General features: G+C 39.0%; 1 protein-coding gene across 25 annotated transcripts in view; it reads left to right on the forward strand.

Annotated features, from left to right (window-relative positions):
• The window catches only part of DST (dystonin), a 306,416-nt gene that overhangs the window by 54,530 nt on the left and 231,928 nt on the right, over window positions 1–19,958 (forward strand). The window lies entirely within an intron of this gene.

Below are 19,958 nucleotides of genomic sequence, written 5' to 3' on the forward strand. Positions count from 1 at the left end.
TAGAAGAATGTAATTAACCTTTTTGTATAAATCATTTTGAGAGGAAGGTATGTTAAGTAGTGCTGCTGAGAGGTATATTTCTGAAGGTCTTTATTAATAATGAAAAAAACCACATAAGCACTGTTTCAGACATGGGATTTTAAAAACATCTGTGATACTCGTTACAGAAGAACTGATATTAAATCACTTCATTGCAGATTAATTTTTTCTTAAGATATTTAATTCATGTTTTAATGTATTTAAAAGTTGCTTGGATATTTATACTTCAACTATGTGTTGTTGGCAGAATGCTAGGGAATGCCACTTTGAGCAGTATAGGTAGCCAGCATTAAAGCCAGAATTATAGCCAGAATGAAAGACCTTGGTATGTCTGATGTCAGTGTTTGTGACTTTTCTAAAATATTAATCTCTAAAATGTTCCATTCTGTTCATAGCTTTGTCTTTCGCTTGGGTAAATGGATGTGTTTTGGCTTCTTCTTGAGCTTGCTGTTGTAAAGATCCCCTTCCACTCTCCCATTTATGATGATATCAAGAGCCATACAGAGGGTTAAGACAAGGATGGCATGATCAAGAGTAATCCCAGCTCACTGAGCTGTCAGCATGCAGAGTGTGGGACCTAAACTCTTAGCCACTCTTTGGATCTGCCCCTCTCTCTCTGCTTTCTGACTGTTCTCCTGTTTTGGCGATATTTGAACTTTGGGACTCAGGAGCACTTCCCAGGCCCTGCCTGTCAGCATGTCCATGTCCTCGTTTAGTGTTGGGGTGAGCCCTGGGCAAGCACTACTCTTTTCCTCTGCATTTTCTTCTCCCTTCAACTTGAACCCTGCTTTCCAATGAAAGGCAGTCTGGGCATATAGGTAGAAGAAAGCCATACTGTGCTCAGATCAGGTCCTCAGTCTGAATGATCTTACAGCCCATCAGAGAACACAGGCACTGTGCAGCATAGGTACAGCCTGAAAACCAGGGATGTCTGCTGATTCTTTCTCGTTCATCAAGATCTCCACTGAAAATGGAGAACGATGGTGACTAAGATGGTATAACAGGCAAATACAATGAGTTTGGCAGAGGAAAAAAAATAATTTTCTATTTCACTGTTTGGCAAAGCCATGCACTTGCAGAATGTGTGGTGCCTAAATTTTAGGGAGCATTTCCATTATAGAACCGTGGATTCAGCCTTGAAATGGCTGCTGAACAGCACTTGCTATTAGTCTGCTGGTATCAGTACGGAAGAACAAAATCTTTATTTTGAGGAAGTGATCTCACGTGCTATTTTTGAGGTAATATAAGAACATGGTTGTGCTTCAGTTAGGATGGTCAAGACCAGATGTCTACCAAACATATTTCATGAGGCTGATGAACATAAAAGAGGAGGACTGTAGAAGTAGGTGGTGATGGTGAATTTTGAGCACAGGAAGCAGCTGATGTTCAAAGGCCATCAGGGTGTTTATTATAGAAACATAATACAAAGAAGCAAGTCTTCAGCATGGAAGATTTCAGCCCTGAAAACCTGGTGTTTCTCTGCTAACTTAAACAGTTTGGGTTTTGCTTCTGTCCTGGGAAACATCTGCCTGTAATTGTGAACTGACTTCTCTGCCTACTCCTGGAAATTTTTCCTATGGTAGCTTTAATAATTGTGGCAGATACACGTGGGAGAAAAGTATCTGAATACCTAGAATTGCTAATTTTGCCACTAGTCCTTATGAATGACATCTCTCTACAGGCTGACAGACATTCTTACTTGCACATATGTTTTTTCATCCTTGTATTCCCTTTATATGAGGAAGTATTATATTTCCAGAGATCTCTGTAAGGTTTGCATTTCATGTTATTTAGAACCTTTATATTTTTAAGTACCAATAGCAATTTTGAGTGCTGCAACTTAACTTGTAATTGCCAAATATTCTTGCAGATTATTAGCAAACATTTGAAAGTCCATCATTCTCTTCCCCAAATTTTTGATCAGTTCCTTTGGAATAAATGCGAGATGAGAATTTGAGAGCTGGTGAGTTTACATTTTGTCTTCAGCACAATGGAAGTCAGGGCACTTGCAGAGAAGTTACTGCTGGAGGGATCTGGTCTGTCTTTTATTTAGTCCAGCATCATCACTGTGATGTCAAGTACAGAAAATGTAGGATGCAATTACAGAAATTATATGACTATGCCTTACAACATGTAAATAGGCAAAAAAAAATCAATAATATATTTTTTAAGGGGGTAAAAATGTCAATCCGTGTAAAAAAAAAAAAAAAAAACAACAACAAAAACCCAATAGTATAATGACAGACCAGGTTTCTCTGAAAACTCTAAAAGGGAGAAAACAAGAACTTGAGGATCGGAGTTGTATGTAATATTTTCATTTTTTATAATTATTTGTGTCTTAGTAGAAGAGATGTGCTTTGTGAACAAAACTTGCTTCAGTTAACATCCAGAAATACTAGATTTTTCCATCTTGAAGCAAGGCAAAGTTATTCAATAACCAAACTCAGAAAGAATTTTAACAACCAGAAATTTTTTTGTGATTTGGGCAAATCTAGTTCCAAAGGAAGGAGCTGTATGTTTGGGGTTTTCCACTTGCACATTTAGAATACCACTAAGAACTTCCAGATTTTTCTTTGCTTACGATGGCGTGCCTATGCCCCATCACAAAGGGTCCTGTATTCCTGGAGGGTGCAGAATTAAGCCCCAGGAGAATTTCAGTAATGTAAAACCTTAAAGTAGGCAACTCTGAAATGGAAGAAAATATAACTAATGCAAATAGTAAGATATTTTCTCTGGAGATACTCAAGGCCCGTCTGGACGCCTACCTGGGCAGCCTGCTCTAGGGAGCCTGCTTTGGCAGGGGGTTGGACCCGATGATCTCTTGAGGTCCCTTCCAACCCCTACAATTCTGTGATGTGCTGGAATAGGTTACCTTTCAGGAAACAACCTTGTTTTATTTTACTGCAACGTGCACAGGAGAGGAGGGCCTCTTGAGACCTTATTTATGTGTCACTTAGGCTAGTCTGCATTGAAACCACTTGCTGCATACTTTTTTGACTCTTATCTGGCAGGTGATATGAGTTCACAAATACTTTGAATTAAAAGGTTATGTATTTTAGCATCCAAATGCAAAAAATGTTTGCATGGTTTAAGCGGAGGCTAGGCATTAGACAGGGCAAGTAGACAAGAATTGTTTCCCTGTGTTCCTCAGGGCCAGTGGACAAAAGCTGGGAGGTTCCCAGCTTCTCTAAAACACTATCAGGTGCTTCTTGCTGATTATGATCTGGAATTTTGCTGGTTTAATTTATACATCTCTATTACCACACAGTTTACATTTTTTGTACTCAAATGTTTATCATGTGATTAAGTGATTTTTTTTAAAGCCATTTTCATATGTGTTGTTTCCATTTAAACTTATCTAGTGGGGTCCCATGGCATTCTGTTTCAGAAACACACATCAGTGGCTGAGATACGTTACATCTACAATACCTTTCATGGTTACGTGTTCAGCAGACTTTGGACAAAGTATGCTCCTAATTGTCTATTTCTTTAACTATTTTCACTTGTGTTTCATGGGGAGACTAATAGCGTAGTCATCTAGTTCCAAAGTTATATCTGATTTTCCTTAAAGAAATTTTATTAAATTTTTTTTTAAATTTCTTTAAAATTTTTTAAAGAAATTTTATTAAAAAACAAACAAAAGAATACAACAACCTCAAATGTCCCAAGCAGAGAAGAAAACTGATACAAGCAAAAAGGAGAGAACCCTTGTTAGTGAAACACGAACAAATCATTTCAAGTTCAAACTCTATCATTTTCCAGTAGCCATTTTTTTTGCAGCCTACCAAATAATAATGCACCTCACTTGTGTTCTCATGCAACTCCATTGTCCTGGGGAAAAACATTGATTGGGTCATTCTGTCTGCTACAAAGGTCTGTTATGATTTTCCTTCTTTAACGTTGAAATTTGACCTTCTAAATACTTGGGTTTCACTGTGAAAGGTGATTTTTTCACCACATTGATTGAGGGTTTTTTTCTAGTGGTTTAACAGAGAGACAGAAACTTGGCACCAAAGGGTAAAATGGGATTTTATTTTTTTTTTCTAGAAAAGAAGAAGTGGGAAAACTTTGAAAGTATATTGGTTATGTTTTGAAAGATAACTTCATAGTGAAAAATAGAGTACAGTAGAGCAGAGAGAGCAAATACACTGCACTGACCTATATAGTCCTATATAGTCTGTATTTCATCTGACTGTGATAATCCTGGATGATACTCTTTAATTCTGCTAAGACTATTTACAAGAAGCTGTGGTCTTTTTTTACTCTTTTAAATGGTTGGAAAGTAATACCATTTTAATGGTATTTGATAGTCAGGAGTTTGAAAAATAGTAATTGACAAAATGACTGGCTTTTTAAAACTGGAAAACGGTGAAACAGTAGTTGTATTGTTCTGACTGGGGTATTGGAGCTTGCAGGCCACCTGTAATTTTTTCTTCTTTAGGAGTAAGTGCCTTTAACTTTTATAAGCATGGTAGCCCCCCTTGTCATGTGAGATGTTTGATTCATCTCCGTGACTGCTCTCTCTTCCTCCTTAGCGAGGAAAAGACTCTAGGTTTTGCTCATAGAAAAGTATTTTAATGTTTAATTAATATCGAATAGAGATGTTTCCCAATTCATTCACACCCATGAAAAAAATTTCTTCCAACTTTCTGTAAAAAATTCCCTGTGCTTCTGATTCCCAGGTTGTCTTAAGAAAAAAACAAACAACAAACATGTCTATTTTAAGCATTTATATTTTCTATAATTTTTGATTGGCAGAGTAACTTTGGAAGTCGACATGTTAAATATTAGACACCATGTTAATGTGCCAGTGCAGAATGGCAAAGATCACTGCTTCCTGCTGGTGCACATTGAGACTAAGCATTTCTGGGTAAAGAGGACGACACCGGCGTTCTGATTTCCCATTATGCTGCCTGCAGTAATGAATTTTCAATCTGCTAATGAAAAGTCTAGGAAAATTGGAAGGCAGAAGCTGGCAGGTAAATATGACAAATTTGTTTTGGCCTTTCTGTTGGCTAGAGGAGGGCTGGAAAAGAGAGACTGCCAGACAGAGCTTCCTGGCAAGGAGCATTGACCTATCCCGTACCTTTGGAAAAAGCACTCTGTGTGTCTAGATGGGATACAAACTTCGTTCTCATTGCATCTGGGAAATCGTTTACAGCCTTTTACCATCAGTCTGGAGACTGGAATGTTCCTGTCTCTGCAACTGATTTACACCCTGGGCCAAGGCACAATAAATAAGATTGATACAGCAAGCCATCAGTGATAGACATCCTTTTTTTGTTCTAAGTCTGATGATTATATAGGCTTAAAGTGGATTTTGTCTTTTTATAGTTCAATCTTTTTCCTTATTTTAATTATTGCTTTCCATTTCCTCGGTACCTACGTGTCCCAGATGAACCTTGGCTCCTCACCTTGCATCTGGCTCTGGATAAATACCTTGCAAGAGGTCGTCTTAGGCCTTGTGGCAATAGCACAAACTCAATTGCAGAATAGTTTCAAAAAGTTCAAAACCAGTATCATGAGCTTGTTCTGTTTTGTTCATTTTAAGCTTATAAATACTCTTATTAATCTCATGATATCACTGTATTTTTAAAATCTTTTTGCAGAGCCTAGTGTCTATTGCTGTAGTGCAACTACAGCGTGAGCGCATGACTGATGAAGTAATTGCTATTATCTGTCAGATTTTTTCCAGTTTATTTGGAGGGGCACAAAAACAGGGAGACCAAGTTGGCTGGAGGAGGTAAGATACTGCTCTGTCATTCTGTAGACAGGCGGAGATTTAAGGGGTAAAAAACACCATGAAAATGTGTATCTGGTGGGATCAGATAGTCAGATAGCTGAGGGAATCAGCCTGTATGAAAGATAATCTTAGAACTAAAATCACATAATTACAACAACTATTAAACCTTTAATATTCTATTGTTTCCCCAGTCATTTATTTCATAATGTAATTCATCATTTATGGTGATTGCAAAGGCCTGCATTTTTTTCCCTGTTTTTGTTTTGTCCTTAGAAATATACTTTCATTGAAGACCACTTGAACCTATCACAGGTGCTTTGTGATACCCTCCTTCTTCAGGAGAAGCAGTAGAAATACTAAATCACTAACATTTACATTCTTTCTCTCTGGTGGTCTTTTAGGCAATTTGAATTAGAGCACTAATTTGAATGCTATTTGAAAGCAATATGAATACAAATAAAAACAAAAGAGAAAAAGCATAAACTTTCAGCTGTGGTCCCTGCTTTCACCTGCCCTACTCTTTAGGATAGTGCTCTTCAAGGTCTAGGGGTGAAGCTTGAGGAAATTTGAATTAGGAAGATGGCCAGTTTGGGAAAACACAACTGTGTTGTTCATCCTGCACAGCTGGAAGATTTCTGCTGCTAGCTATGTGGCTCCTGTGCAGACTGCTCTCCCAATGCCAATTCTGGTTCTGGAAGCTCTGTAACGGGATGCCTCCTAAAAGTGGTTAGGTAATGAGACAAAATCCCTCGGCACTTTCCAGTTTCTCATCCTTGGAAGAGAAAAGTTGAAGTTGGCCATTTTAACCTCTTTGCTGATTTTTTTTTTTTAAATATGCAGAATCCATTTTCTAGGTGGGAGTGCTTATTGCCTTCTGGCATTGCTACTTCACATATGGCTCAGGAAGCTCAGATCAGGTTCCTGAACATGGAATTAATCTCATTCTCTGGCTATTTCTGCATCCCTTCCATCATCCTGAACTGTATCAGATCAATGCCAGGTTTCCGCTGGATTAAAACATAGACGAGTCTAATAATATTAACCCTACTTCTCAGCTTTCTATAATAAAAATGTTGAGCAGTATTTTTGGAAATGATTTCCAGAAAATGAGAGACTATGAGCGGTATAACATGTTATTAGATGGTAATAGTTAATGGTTATCAGAAGGCTCAGGTGTTTGTTTTTGTTTTTAAAACAAATTTAAAAAAATATTTTCTTACAAAGTAATTCCTGCAATAACACTCTGTGTACTGAATTGTCCTCACAGGAAAACTTTAGGGTTTTGTTAGTCAGTATCTAGTAATTTGAAATATGTAGTAGATGAACAGTGTTGAGATTGATAGAAGAGAAAGTGAATTTATTCAGTTGAAATGTGTTGTCATCATATCACAGAAGTATTTTAGGGCTTCTTTTCTAAAATGTAAGCATTAAGGTGATACACAAGATACATTAAAGTGTAGCTGCTTTATTTTTTTGCTTTAGGAAAAAAAAAAAAGCTGAATTAATTGTGCTTACTTTGGCACCCAGGTTTTAGATACTCCAAAGAGAAGCTTTAAGATATTGAAGATTAAATCTTCCAAAATTGCTTTCAAATCCCATTTCCTTCTTGGCTGCCGCAGCGGATTCCAAATGTGTCTCCTCTACATTTATTAACTGTGTCTGTCTGTTAACTGTTTATGTGCTCAGAAGCATGTGTATGAATTGTGTGATAGTGGGACACCATTTGGTATTAGATCATGTGGTGCTTGCGCACTGTCTTCTAATCCCAAAATGTAGATTCGTGTGAACTAGTAGTTGATCTGAACCAGGTGACTGTATAATTATGTTGCTTATCTGTTGTCATTTGGTTTTAGAAAGGTTATATGCTTTATTTCAGAGGGTGGGTGACTCTGTAGCTTATGTCCTCTTGCTGATGTCTACTCTGCTTCTTTATATCAAACTGGGATGCCTCCATTTTACCTAATTGGAGATAAAAACAGGTGTATTTTCATTAGAAACTCAACAACAACTGAGCAGTGTGTTCCCAAGCCTCTTCTGCCTTGCTTGTATTATATCTGTCTTTAAGCTTTGATGTACCATAGAGCTAGCCAACTCGGTACCCAGGGGTCACAGTGGTTCCCTACGTAATTCCGAATCCTTGTTTTCTCTGACAGGAATTTGTCACCAAGAGAGCAGTGGTAATGTAGATTATTCTCATTTTTACTTCATCTTCATTATCATTCTAATAAATGCGTATGAAAACTGTATATTCAGACAAATACCACTTCCTAATAGTACACAAAGACAAATGGTCTGCTTTTATCGAAAAATGCACTTTGGAATAATACACTGTAAAAAATAATTCACAAATTAACAGAAAGAAAGAAATGAATTTCCGGAAAATACTTAAGCTGGAAAATCTCTCTCTGCTAGGTTTACTGTTGAAGTGTACTTGTGCAGGGAAAACTCTTTGTCAGAGTCATTTTGTCATTTTGGCCTCCTCACCATTCATCTCCCAAGATACCAGGTGTGTATGCGACACATTTGAGAAGTGGTAGTTGAAGGACTTGAAACTTTCAGGTTTCTGACTCAGGTGCTAACTTTCATTATCAGAGAGAGAAACTTTCCATGCTCCTCAGCTGTCAGTGTAAAATATTTTCATTTTTATCAGTATTACTCCACTGCCATAAAAATATAATTTAAATATAGTATTGAAATCCGTGGTGGATTTACACTTGTCACTGCTTTTTCTTGTCTTAGTCATCATTCCATTTCTTAGCTACTTGAAAAGGGCACCACTAAAAATTGATGTTATTATTTTTCACTTTAGATATGCCTCTAGTTCTGAAGCATTACTGCTTGTTCACAATCTGCCTTTTCCAATGGCTGTAATTGAAAACATACCTTTCAGTTTTCCCAGTTTTATTCAACTGAAGCCAGATGCTGGGCATTTGGCCTCTCACTCTGTCCCTCTTGGTCACTCTCTCTCTTTGATCAGAATAAGATCTCTAGGGCTGGTGGCACTTCTGAAAATGCCAGAGCATTTTAGGATGCCCATCATACTGTGGTCATGGGAGTGGGGTTTTGCCACTGGGCATTTCAGTCTTGGTGGCCACACAGCTGTTGTTACATGGATGGTGCTCTTGAGTCACAGTCAGCTCCCAGGCAGTGGTTTTTGTAAATAGCACAGTAATGTCCCAGTCACTGAAGTTAATGGAAGTATTTGCATTTGATTGCAGGAGGTTTTGTTTGGACTTCAGGCTTTTAAGGAGATAGCCATGTACAAGGATTTCATTGTTATATTAATGTTAGTATTAATTGAGATGATTTGAATCCCATTGTTCAGTTTGTATTGCACTTGTCACATAAATGCAGTAAGTGATACTTCCTTGTTTCATCCTTTGAGATAAGAATTCTAGGGGTTTTCCTAGTATGTCTTCAAATAAAATAAAAAATTGCTATCACTGGTCACCTTGTTTTGTGCCTTAGAACACTGACTGCCCTTATCAAAGCTTGTCTTTCTGGATTTGTATGATTTCATGACAATCATAGAATCACAGAATGGTTTGGGTTGGAAGGAACCTTAAAAATCACCCAGTTCGAACCCCCTGCCATGGGCAGGGACACCTCCCACCAGACCAGGTTGCCCAAAGCCCCATCCAGCCTGGCCTTGAGCACCTCCAGGGATGGGGCATCCACAGCTCCTCTGGGCAACCTGTGCCAGTGTCTCACAGCCCTCAGAGCAAAGAATTTCTTCCTAATATCTAACCTAAACCTACCTTCTTTGAGTCTAAAGCCATTCCCCCTTGCCCTATCTCTATGCTCCCTGACAGAGTCCCTCTGCTCTTTCCTGTAGGCCCCCTTTAGGTACTGCAAGGCCGCTATAAGGCCTCCCCAGAGCCTTCTCTTCTCCAGGCTGAACAACCCCAACTCCCTCAGCCTGTCTCCATAGGAGAGAGGAATCCCAGTTTATATGTACAAATAAGATTTTGACTTGGGTGAGAGAAATTTTTGGTAATACGAATCCTAAAGATCCAAAAATTGAAACCAAGGGAAGAGAGGCTGGGAGGGGGGTGTGGAGAGGGGAACCTTCTGAATTTTAAACCAGGAATTTTTTTATTTTTGGGTATCGGTAAAGCTTAAAAATCTAGAAGGACTATGAAAGTCAAAACCTAGATGAGCTGCAGATCACAGGCAGTTGGAATGGTTTAAATTGAGTTACTGGAGAAAAAAAATAAATACCAAAATGCAGCTGATGCCCGGAGGTTCAGGTTGAATTGCAAAAAGAGATTGCCCTGGGTATCTATGGAGTCTTTGTATAATGACAATTTAAAGCTAAGGCTAGATGTACTGGGGAGGCTTGGCAGAGTGCGTGTTTATTGTTGGTGATAAGTAAGGCCAAAAATACTTGCAGTGGTAGGTGTTGTTTCAATAACTTGGGCACCATACTTGGGGACTTGCTACATTTCCCATTTGTGGCAGATAACTAAAACCAGTAGTGTTGGAAAGGATGAGAAACAGTCAGAAAGATAATTTGATTCTTTTTATTATTATTAATCTTATCTAAAACGTGGACTTCTTACTATGCAGACAGTTTGAATAACGGGATGCCTGAGGTTTTATATAGCCTGCACTGTGGAATAGACTCAGGGCATTTGTTATTAGGAATTTGATGGAAAAACCAGATCGTTGGAGGTGCTTTTCATACTTTTATTACAGATGATTGGAAAGAGATTAAGAGATGAAACTCTTGCTGATCTCTGGACCAGTCTTATGACCTGCGTTCTGAATTTCTAAGCTGTAGTGTAATATTTTAAAGATGTTGCTGAAAAATGAAAGGAAATTAACAATCATAGTTTATTTTTTCACTTAAAGGAAGAGAAGCCATTTGGTATACTTGCTGCAGCAGCAGAGGATGCTGTCAGACTCCTAAGTTCTTTCTGACCAGCTCACTAGACTGCAGCTACAGTCTGTAACCCTGCCCTGAAGTAATGTTCGTTGTTACACCTCAGTTAATGGAGTTGGCAGCAGCCGCCTGGAAGAAATGTCTGTTATGCTTTTAAATCTGGAATGTCTTACAAGGATGCGTGCTCTCAGTCTTCGGCCTGTCTCCGACCATTCCCAGACTGTAATAATGATGCACTGAGTGTGATGGCCTGTAAAGATCTATCCTTTGTGCTGGGCAAATCTCTTACTGCTCAGCAACTTAGGGAAGATCGGTTCAAAAGTCATTGCGACAACATGGCTTCATCTTACTCTACACGATGCACGTATTACATACATCATGCAAAATTATTGCTGTGACCTGCCACAGAAGGGGGAGAACACAGCTGACTATGCAGCGTGTTCCTTATACAACGCTGAGTGTATTACATGGGGAGGAGGAACCTGATCCCGTGCAGGACCTGGTTTTATGAAAGAGCTGAAGAAGTGCAACTGAAAGCAGAAAATTCTTTAAAAATGTATGAATCTTCCTAATATTTTATGTGATAGCTCGGAGGGAAATGCAGCTGTTGTGCTTGGGACACGACAGTCCGTTTCTTTTCATCATTTTTGGCGTGGCTGGTTGTTGTTTTACCTCTGTTCAGCAGCGATGCAAATCCCTCGGTTTCAGTGGTGACTTAACTTTGCCACATGAGAGCTGTGGGGATGCAAGACTCGCCCATCGTTATCCCAGAAGTTTTTACATTTCAGTACCACTTGGAGAGGTAGGAAGTGAGGATGCATCTGTGTCCTGGATGAAGGAAACAAAGGGCGTAGAAATGGGTGGAGTAATGGGATAAAAAGACAATGTGAAAAGAGATCTGGGCAGATTTGGCAAGCTAGTCCTGTAAGTCACACAGACAGTGTATGCAAATATTGTTTATACAGTTTTTGAACAAAGACACCTTTCTTTAATGGAAACAAAGTAAATACATTGTTTTAACAAGTTTGAAGTCTACTTTCTCTGTACATTTCAACATGAAAATGTTCTCTTTTCTGTAAGCTTTGTGGAGGAAAAAAATAAATATTGTTTACCATAGGGATTAATTGTTACAGAAGATGAATACGTACTATTAATACAAAAATTCATATCCACCCGATGTAGTAGGTCATCACGTGTTTCATCTGTTACTTTAAAATCTCTCTTACAAGAGCTATATTGCTAGTGAACAAGACCTGCCTCATCAGGTAAGATCTTCTGGTTGCAGGCGTTATAAATTGAAAGTAATTTTTCTTTTTATTCATTCATACACTGGCTACGCTCTTTCTCCATAATCCTGTGTTTTGTATTTAATAACCACGAAGCTGAGAAGCCAAAGACAACATCTTTGCGCATGGGAATTAGCGTAAAATTCAAGAAAGATTTTTTTTTCTTAAAAAACTGTTTAATATTAATATGTAATAAATTAAAAACCAGCTGGCAGTTTTTGTTTTCCATTTACTGTTAAATGAACTTTTCAGTATAACTAAAAAAAAATTTCTTTTTGTAGTTTTTCAACCCCATTCAGAATATTTAGTGGAGAGATAAATTTGAGTAGTAATTGCAAGATAAGATCTCTTTTAAAAGCAGAACAAGAACCATAAACATTCTCCATATCATTCTGGTGTCCGTTGTTACTTGTAATTCTGCATATTTGTTATGATGAGTGCCTGTTCTGATTTCAGCCGGATATCACTAAATTAAAAGATTTGTTGACCAGAAGATTACACACGTAAAAATTATGTAATTATAATAATATAAAGTGTTTTCTCATAATCTTTATTTCTTTGAAAACATTAATTCTTAGCCTTTTTTCATTCATGCTTTGTGACTTTTTAAAATTTCAGATGTGTGAACAGAAGACTGTCAGAGTGAGATACAGGAAAAATGTAGGCACCGTTTCTTAGATAGCTTTCTTGTCTTTTTATTGTTCATTCACATCAAGTTTCAACACCACTCATCCAACTCTAGCAGAAAGCCTTAGAAAATGTAATAAAATTATCTGGATGGGGAGAACAGTCATTTTTCTCAGTGCAGCTTTTCTGGAAACTCTTTTTCTTTAACACAGTCTTTATGATTGTGAAAAGGCAACCTTTGTACAATGTGGGTACTTTTCCTCTCCCTGGCTGGTCTCCAGCATGGAGCCATACGTTCAGATTCTTCCATGCCCGATTGAAAGTCAGCTGAGGAAGTTTCAGTCTTCCTGCTAGGCAACGTGGAAAGGTCAGCGCACTGTTTCAGGGAAAGGAATTGAACCCAAGGGTTTGCAGCACGACATACAATATTGGGCCCGTTCATAAGGACAGCTCTTTATTTTTTATTTTCTACAGAAAATGCACAGTTTGTCTTCGCTTCATCTCACCTTTCTTTGTGAGAATCTCCCTTTTGTTTTCAGCTTTTTGTTAATGTACCTGCAGAACCTGAAAGTTAATTTTATGTTTTTAAGTAACTGTCAATTTTGGCCAGGGCTGTATTGTTGCTCTTATGAAAACAAAGTAAACAGCAGAATTAACTCTTAATTAGGTGATAAGCATCAATAGGGGGAAAATATGCCCCCCCCCCCCCCACCCCGCAGCAAACAAACAAAAAAACACCAAAAAAAGCACAACAACAACAAAAACCATGCTGTTTCGAGCATGCCTGTCCAAGGCAAACCTGTAAAAGTAGTATTTGCTAGAATCCAATTTTGTTACAGGTGTCTGGTTGCTAAGTGGTACATGTTTAATCCTGGTTGTTTTGAATGTTGGATATCCTCAGCTAATGCAGTTGTCACACCTTTTTTTTTTCCCTTTCTGATTGAACACCATGTGATTTGATTAAGAGGAGTAGAAAATGATGTCAACAGTACATATATCTATGCAAAAGTAATCTCTGCTGTAACTTTCAGTGATTTCCAGTTTCTAGAGTACGTGCTTTTTTTTCTGAGTGCCACAATTCCATAAATCCTAGCAAAACAACTTCCTGAAATATATCCATAAGAATACAGGTGAATCCTTGATACTTACTCACTGGCTTATCATGAATGGGAAACAGTATACGTGATAATGCTTAATTCTTCGAGTACAATTTTGAAAGTAATTCTGTCTGCACATTTACATCCTGCTGTTACTCTAGTGGTATGTTTAAGTGATGGATTTTTCTACCCTTACTACACTTAGTATGTTATCAGTCTCAATAGATTTGATCCAGAGATGAACGTAAATCTTGCTTTGGGAGTCTAATGCTCAAGGAGGATATTGGAGTATGTACAGATGCTTGCGCAGATTCGCTGCCACTGCAAAGCCTGACTATTAACATGGTGCAGGAACAGGCCATATATCACAGTCGTATCTGCTGCCTGCTCTGCACCAGGGCTTGTTCTGGTTTTCCTGTCCATGCAAATCCCATCAGCTCAGTTCTGCTGCTTTGTCCCTGCTGCTCCTTGTCTTACAGCTTCCTATTAGCATAACTAAAGCTAATTTCACATCAGCTGCCTGTGTAGATATTCATTGAATAACAGCTGCTTATACTATCTTACTCTATTAATTATACTATTACCTGTATTGTCTCATTCTGAATGCTGTACTTTAACGAAAACTGCTGAGATAAGTGATGTTGGCAAAAAAAATTGCCTTGACTTAGTTTGATTTGTCTTTTTATTTGGATTTTTAATGAAGATGGTAGCTGGCTGTGAGATGAGCCATGCTATGGCTGCCACTTATCAGTACAGAGCCAGTTCCCTGGCAGTGAGAGCTATTGGGAGCAATGTCAGAAGCCTTCCCTTCCCTTGATGCAGGCTGTTTTCACGGTTAGAAAAGTGCAAGAGCTGTAATTGTATTCACAAATGCACTTACTAAGCCAAAGCTGTTCAAAGAGGTAAAGAAAACTGTTAGTTTCGCAAGTAGGAGAATTGGGTTTGGAGAACTTGAGGGACTTGACTGATGACAATTTTTACTAAAGCTTTTGTGACAAAGAAAATGTAAACAATTCATCTTCTTTGCTGGTAACAAACACTGCTGCTGTCATTTTTAATAACAGCATGTGATGAATAGCCAGATGATGTTCAGTTACAGTGAACTAAAATTAGTAGCTGAAGTTAACATACAGTAAATATGTAAACCATTTACAAAATAATAGGAAGACACTAGCTCTCAAAGTCAGAACAAAGGAACTTTGTGCTGCAGCTAATTAAAAATGATAATAAAAGGATTACTCTGAGACAGTTAACTTTTTATTTCATGTCTGTAAAACATAGGACAAAGATGTGATGTCTTTGAGAGCTTCTCTGTTGGCTTTGGCAGAGCAAGACTACTCTCACACACCCCCCTAGAAGATGCAGTTAAATGTATTTTATAGGTGGAGCCATGATGCTTAGATGCTGCTTGATTGCATTACACTAACAAGATTGCCTCTTGTGGATCAATTCCTTCTGCTGACTTCCATGCAACACGGAGGAAAAGGGACACAGGCTGAGCAGTACAGTGGACAGAGAGATTAATATAGTAATGAGAGGGAGACAAAATTGAGAGTGCATGGACAGGATGGAAACAAACAGAAGAAATGGATGTTGGCTGGCAAAAACCTAAAACGGGAAATAGTCAGTGGGGTGGAGGAGGACAGGAGACAAAGAATAGGACATTTAGGAGGAGGAGATGGGGTGTGGCAGGGGGAAGGAAGGAGAGCCATAACGGGCCAGGCAGTTGCAGAAGAGGAATGAGAAGAGTAGCAGGTGAAGAAAGGGTTTTGGAGAGCACACTGGAAGATAGAATCTAAGAATACTTGGTCTGTACATGAGTTTTCTGTCCAAAAGTACACAGAAACTGCAGACAGAGTGTGTCGTCCTCCTTTAGTGGCTGTTCTGTATAGAAGATAAGGGTCTTCTTATTCTCATTATTTAGGTTAATAAAACAAGTGGTAGGAAAGACAGGACACAGTCTGTAAAGAACTTTTTTTTCTTTTTTTTTTTTTGCATTTATTTCATTTTTTAAAAGTCTGTGCTAAAAGACAATATTATTAAAAAAACAAGCACTCTGAGTTGGAATGGGAAATGGTAATATTGAAGTTGCAAATCCGAGATAAGATTTTTACAGTTAGGTCTGGCCAAAATAGTACATAAGTAAGCCTTTAAAACAGACTAAGTAGGTGTTAATAGCAACCTTTAAAATTTAACTGCAGGATTTAAAGGATTTATCTATACATGCAGTTCCAGGATTCTTTGGGTGGAGGGGCTGCTTCCAGAAGAATGTTTTTATTTCTGTTGATCTTAATCCATTGGAATCTAGTTCACTTTTGACTGGAGTTACGTAAGGTGATGGTATTCATCAGGTTAGGTGAGATTTGCTTAAATATACATAAATTTATTTTGTTTATCGCCTACTTCAGGAACCAGTGCTCCCTATTTTGTAGCTGCGAGAATTAGGCATATCATTAAAACAAACAAAAAACAAACAAACACAAAAACATAGCATTTCTGAGATTGCACCTTTTTAAAAGTTATAGCAAAGCTCCCAGTAGTATGGAAATCTCACTTAAGAGTTAGTTCAGAGGGATTGTAGCTGACCCTTGTGCAGCATGGATACTGTAGGTGCCTTCCGAATGAGGATGTGTAGGTATATGGCTGAGCCAGAGCTTTCTTTCCCAAGTCATTTTTTTTCCTGTTGATGGGCCTTGCACTATTGTTACTAGAAGTATAAAATGCTACGCTAAAATAAATGTTGGAGAGAGAGGTTCTTTGTGATTTTTTTATGGAGTATAGCCTTAGCTATTTCATTCTGGATTTACATTTATCTCCTGTGATTCCACTGCATGAAAATGTGGGATTATAATTGTTGTACCATACATACATGTGTGCGTGTGTGTAAAAGAATGTATATATTTATTTATATCTATATATCTATGCATCAAGCACAGCATTGCTAGCTAGTTGGTGGAAGCAATTGTTCCACTCTGTTCTGCAGTGGTGCGGCCTCACCTCAAGCACTGTGTGCAGTTTTGGGCACCACCTTTTTATATGAAGGGCATAAAACTATTAGAGAATATCCAAAGGAGGGCTGTGAAGATGGTGAAGGGTCTAGAGGGCAAGATGTATGAGGAGCAGCTGAGGTCCCTTGGTTTGTTCAGCCCAGAGCAGAGCAGGCTGAGGGGAGGCCTCATGGCGGCCTGCAGCTCCCTCACGAGGGGAGCGGAGGGGCAGGCGCTGAGCTCTGCTCTCTGGGGACAGCGACAGGACCCGAGGGAACGGCATGGGGCTGGGACAGGGGAGGGTCAGGCTGGGTGTTAGGGAAAGGTTCTGCACCCAGAGGGGGGTCGGGCACTGGGACAGGCTCCCCAAGGTACAGCGGTTATGGCCCTAAGCCTGTTGAAGTTCAAGAAGCATTTGAACAACTCTCTTGGACACACGGTCTGATTTTTGGGTGGTCCTTTGTGGAGCCAGGAGTTGGACTCAATGATCCTTGTGGGTCCCTTCCAACTCAGGTTGTTCTCTGATCTTCTGTTGTGCAGACGTTGTGTTACTTCATCTTGCTTTGCTTTTGATGTTCGTTGCTGATGGATTGGGTGGTACAAAGAGATGTACGAATGGGGATGGAAGATTATTTCCATTTACCTCCTTTAACCTTTCTTCTGTGGGGGCTTTGATTTAAAACAGTTTGGAAGGGTTGCCTAATGGCAAAAAAAACCTCACAAAAATAATGACAACAACCGCCCCCTGCACATTTGCAATAGCTGTCTATCCCTGTGTTTATGCAGCACATAGCACAATAGAGAACAATCAGTGACTATCACAGTATAAACAAACACACACAGTCAAATACATTATTATCCTCTTCCCGTCTTTCTCCTAACTTTCCCTCTCCCCACTTAGTTATGGGAAGACAGAAGGGTGAAATGCCGCTCATGCTGTAGTGGAAGCACGGGCTCCAGTGGGGTAACAGGACAGATGCAGCTAAGCCCTCACAGGTGTGAATGGAGGACACATCGTGGGGAACTATGTGAATAGTTCTGGTGTCTGTTATTGTTCCTTTTCATATAAAAATACTTCGTTTTAACTACCTATTTATTTAGGTGTGTTAGATGCAACTTAGATATTTTGCAGCATATTCACAAAATACCATAAAACATTTCATGTGGCCACAAGCCAGTATGGTTGTACTGGTAGTTTCCTAAATATTTACAGCTAAGGACCAATGGGGATGCTACTTGTTTTCATTTATCATCACTTTATTTCTGATTTAAATTTCAGATATGGTTTTATTTATTTTGAGTGTGGGTGTGTTTGTATACTCATTTTTTTTCTTGCTGAACGATGTGTGAACTAGCCACTTTGAAAAGAACAACAGGGCATGAGCTCCTGTTTGCTGTTGGTAACCATGACTCAGATATGTTATTTTTAACATTGCAAATGTGAATGTATTTTTCTCCTACATGATTCTCTTATTTTTTTTTTAAGTTATTATTTTTTTCCTACATTTTTTTTCCCTTTATTTACCATCAGCCTGGAAGTCTAGGTGATATATCTGTAACCCAGCAAGCTGCCTAAAATTGAATATTTTAACAATCACTATTATCTTGTTGTAATCGGAGCTGGTGATGTCGGGTGACATTCTTGCCCTTTAGTAGTCAGTTGGCTTTGTGCAGCTGTTCTGGGTGGGATCTGGGGAGACAGAATCCATCACACCTACGGTGTCTGTGCATCCCTGAGAACGAGGAATGTCCCAGCTGTGGGCTGTGTGAATAAATACAAAAAAATATATTCTTGCGACTTGACAAAATTCTGCTTTTAAACACAGCCAGTGTCCTGCTGACTTGGCCCGGACGCTCACTGGTCAGACTGAACCAAAGAATTAAAAAATGAGTTCACTTTTTTTTTTTTAAACCTCCCCAGAGATACTGTCCGAACCAATCTTATGAAATTTGTCCCTTCATGAAAAGTCATACTTCCACAGAAGCTAGGACTTCTATCAGGGCTGCCATGCTAAATATTTTACAAAATCCAGGTTTTCTGAATTAACTTTTTCTCCCTCAGTGGTAGGGTCACGTATCCCGCAGGGATTTCAGATGCCATCCTCAGCAGTAGGTAAATGGACCAAAAAAAATACTGATATGCCTGGGAGACCGGGCTCTGATCCTGCCTTTAAACTTCCTTATGTTAATAAATACTCTATTTTTGTGACGGTGTGCCACCTCACTAAGCCATTAGCCTATAAAACATTGGCCTCTGCAGAGTAACGGTGCCAGGCCTGCCTTTTATTCAGTTTTATTCTTTACCTGTCAGTTGTTAAAATCCAGTCGTCTTTACTTCTCTAGTCATAAAGTGTAGCGTTTCAAAAATCTCTCCTAGCACAAGTGCCCTGGACTTCTGCTTGAAAAATCTTGTCCTGCTCACCGACTTGTCAGTCATGGACCACTGCTGCAGCTCTTACCCAACTACTCCTTGTTTTACAAGGTTTATGGTCTGTGTAACTGAGGATCTAGTATTCCTCCATGAGGTTCATAGAAATTGATATTGCTTGTGGTAATCTATGTGGACGAAATACAGTCTTACTCTGGCACCAGGCCAGTTGCAGATCTGTGTGTTTGGGCTTTGCTGGATCACGTCTGTGTGTGGTTGATGGAGCATCTTTGTCAAAGTTGAGGTTCATTCATACCACCTTAATTTTCATGAGCAGAACATCTTGCTGATTTCCTAGTGGATCATTTAATCAGGGCTATCGTTTTTAGTATAGCTTTTACCTTACAAGAAAGAGTACAGATTTTATGAGGGTGAATTTGCTGCAGTGAGTGTAGGACAAATCTGATTCGTTAGACAAGTCAGTTGTTAACAAAATCCCACTCAGCTGAGAATAAATTTGTTCTTTCATGCTCCCCCAAAGTTGTAGTCTCACTGCTTCTGCAATACTGTAAAATTGAGTAGTTCACAGCTTGTCAGCGTCTTGTGACTGGGCAGACTGTATCTTATTTCGTTACAGTCATTTCAGACAGTAATTCATTTGATCCTTTTATCTCAGACAGTAACTATTTGAGGCTTCCAAGCCAAGCTTTGGCCTCTTGGTTTATTTAAAAAAAAAAAAAAAAAAAAAAGCTTTCCGCCTTTTAGAGGACAGGGAGACTGGCAGGCACTCCCTTAGGTGACACCGGAGCTCGCGTTTTCGCGGGGTGGTTTGGATAACGTGACAGCTCAGCTGGGGAGCGTGGTGCTCGGTGGTGGACGTGTGGCTGGGTGCCACCACCCGACCTCCCTTACACCTTCACCCCCTG

Source organism: Anser brachyrhynchus (assembly GCF_964034855.1).
Source record: "Anser brachyrhynchus genome assembly, chromosome: 3".
In the NCBI taxonomy this organism is placed as follows: domain Eukaryota; kingdom Metazoa; phylum Chordata; class Aves; order Anseriformes; family Anatidae; genus Anser; species Anser brachyrhynchus.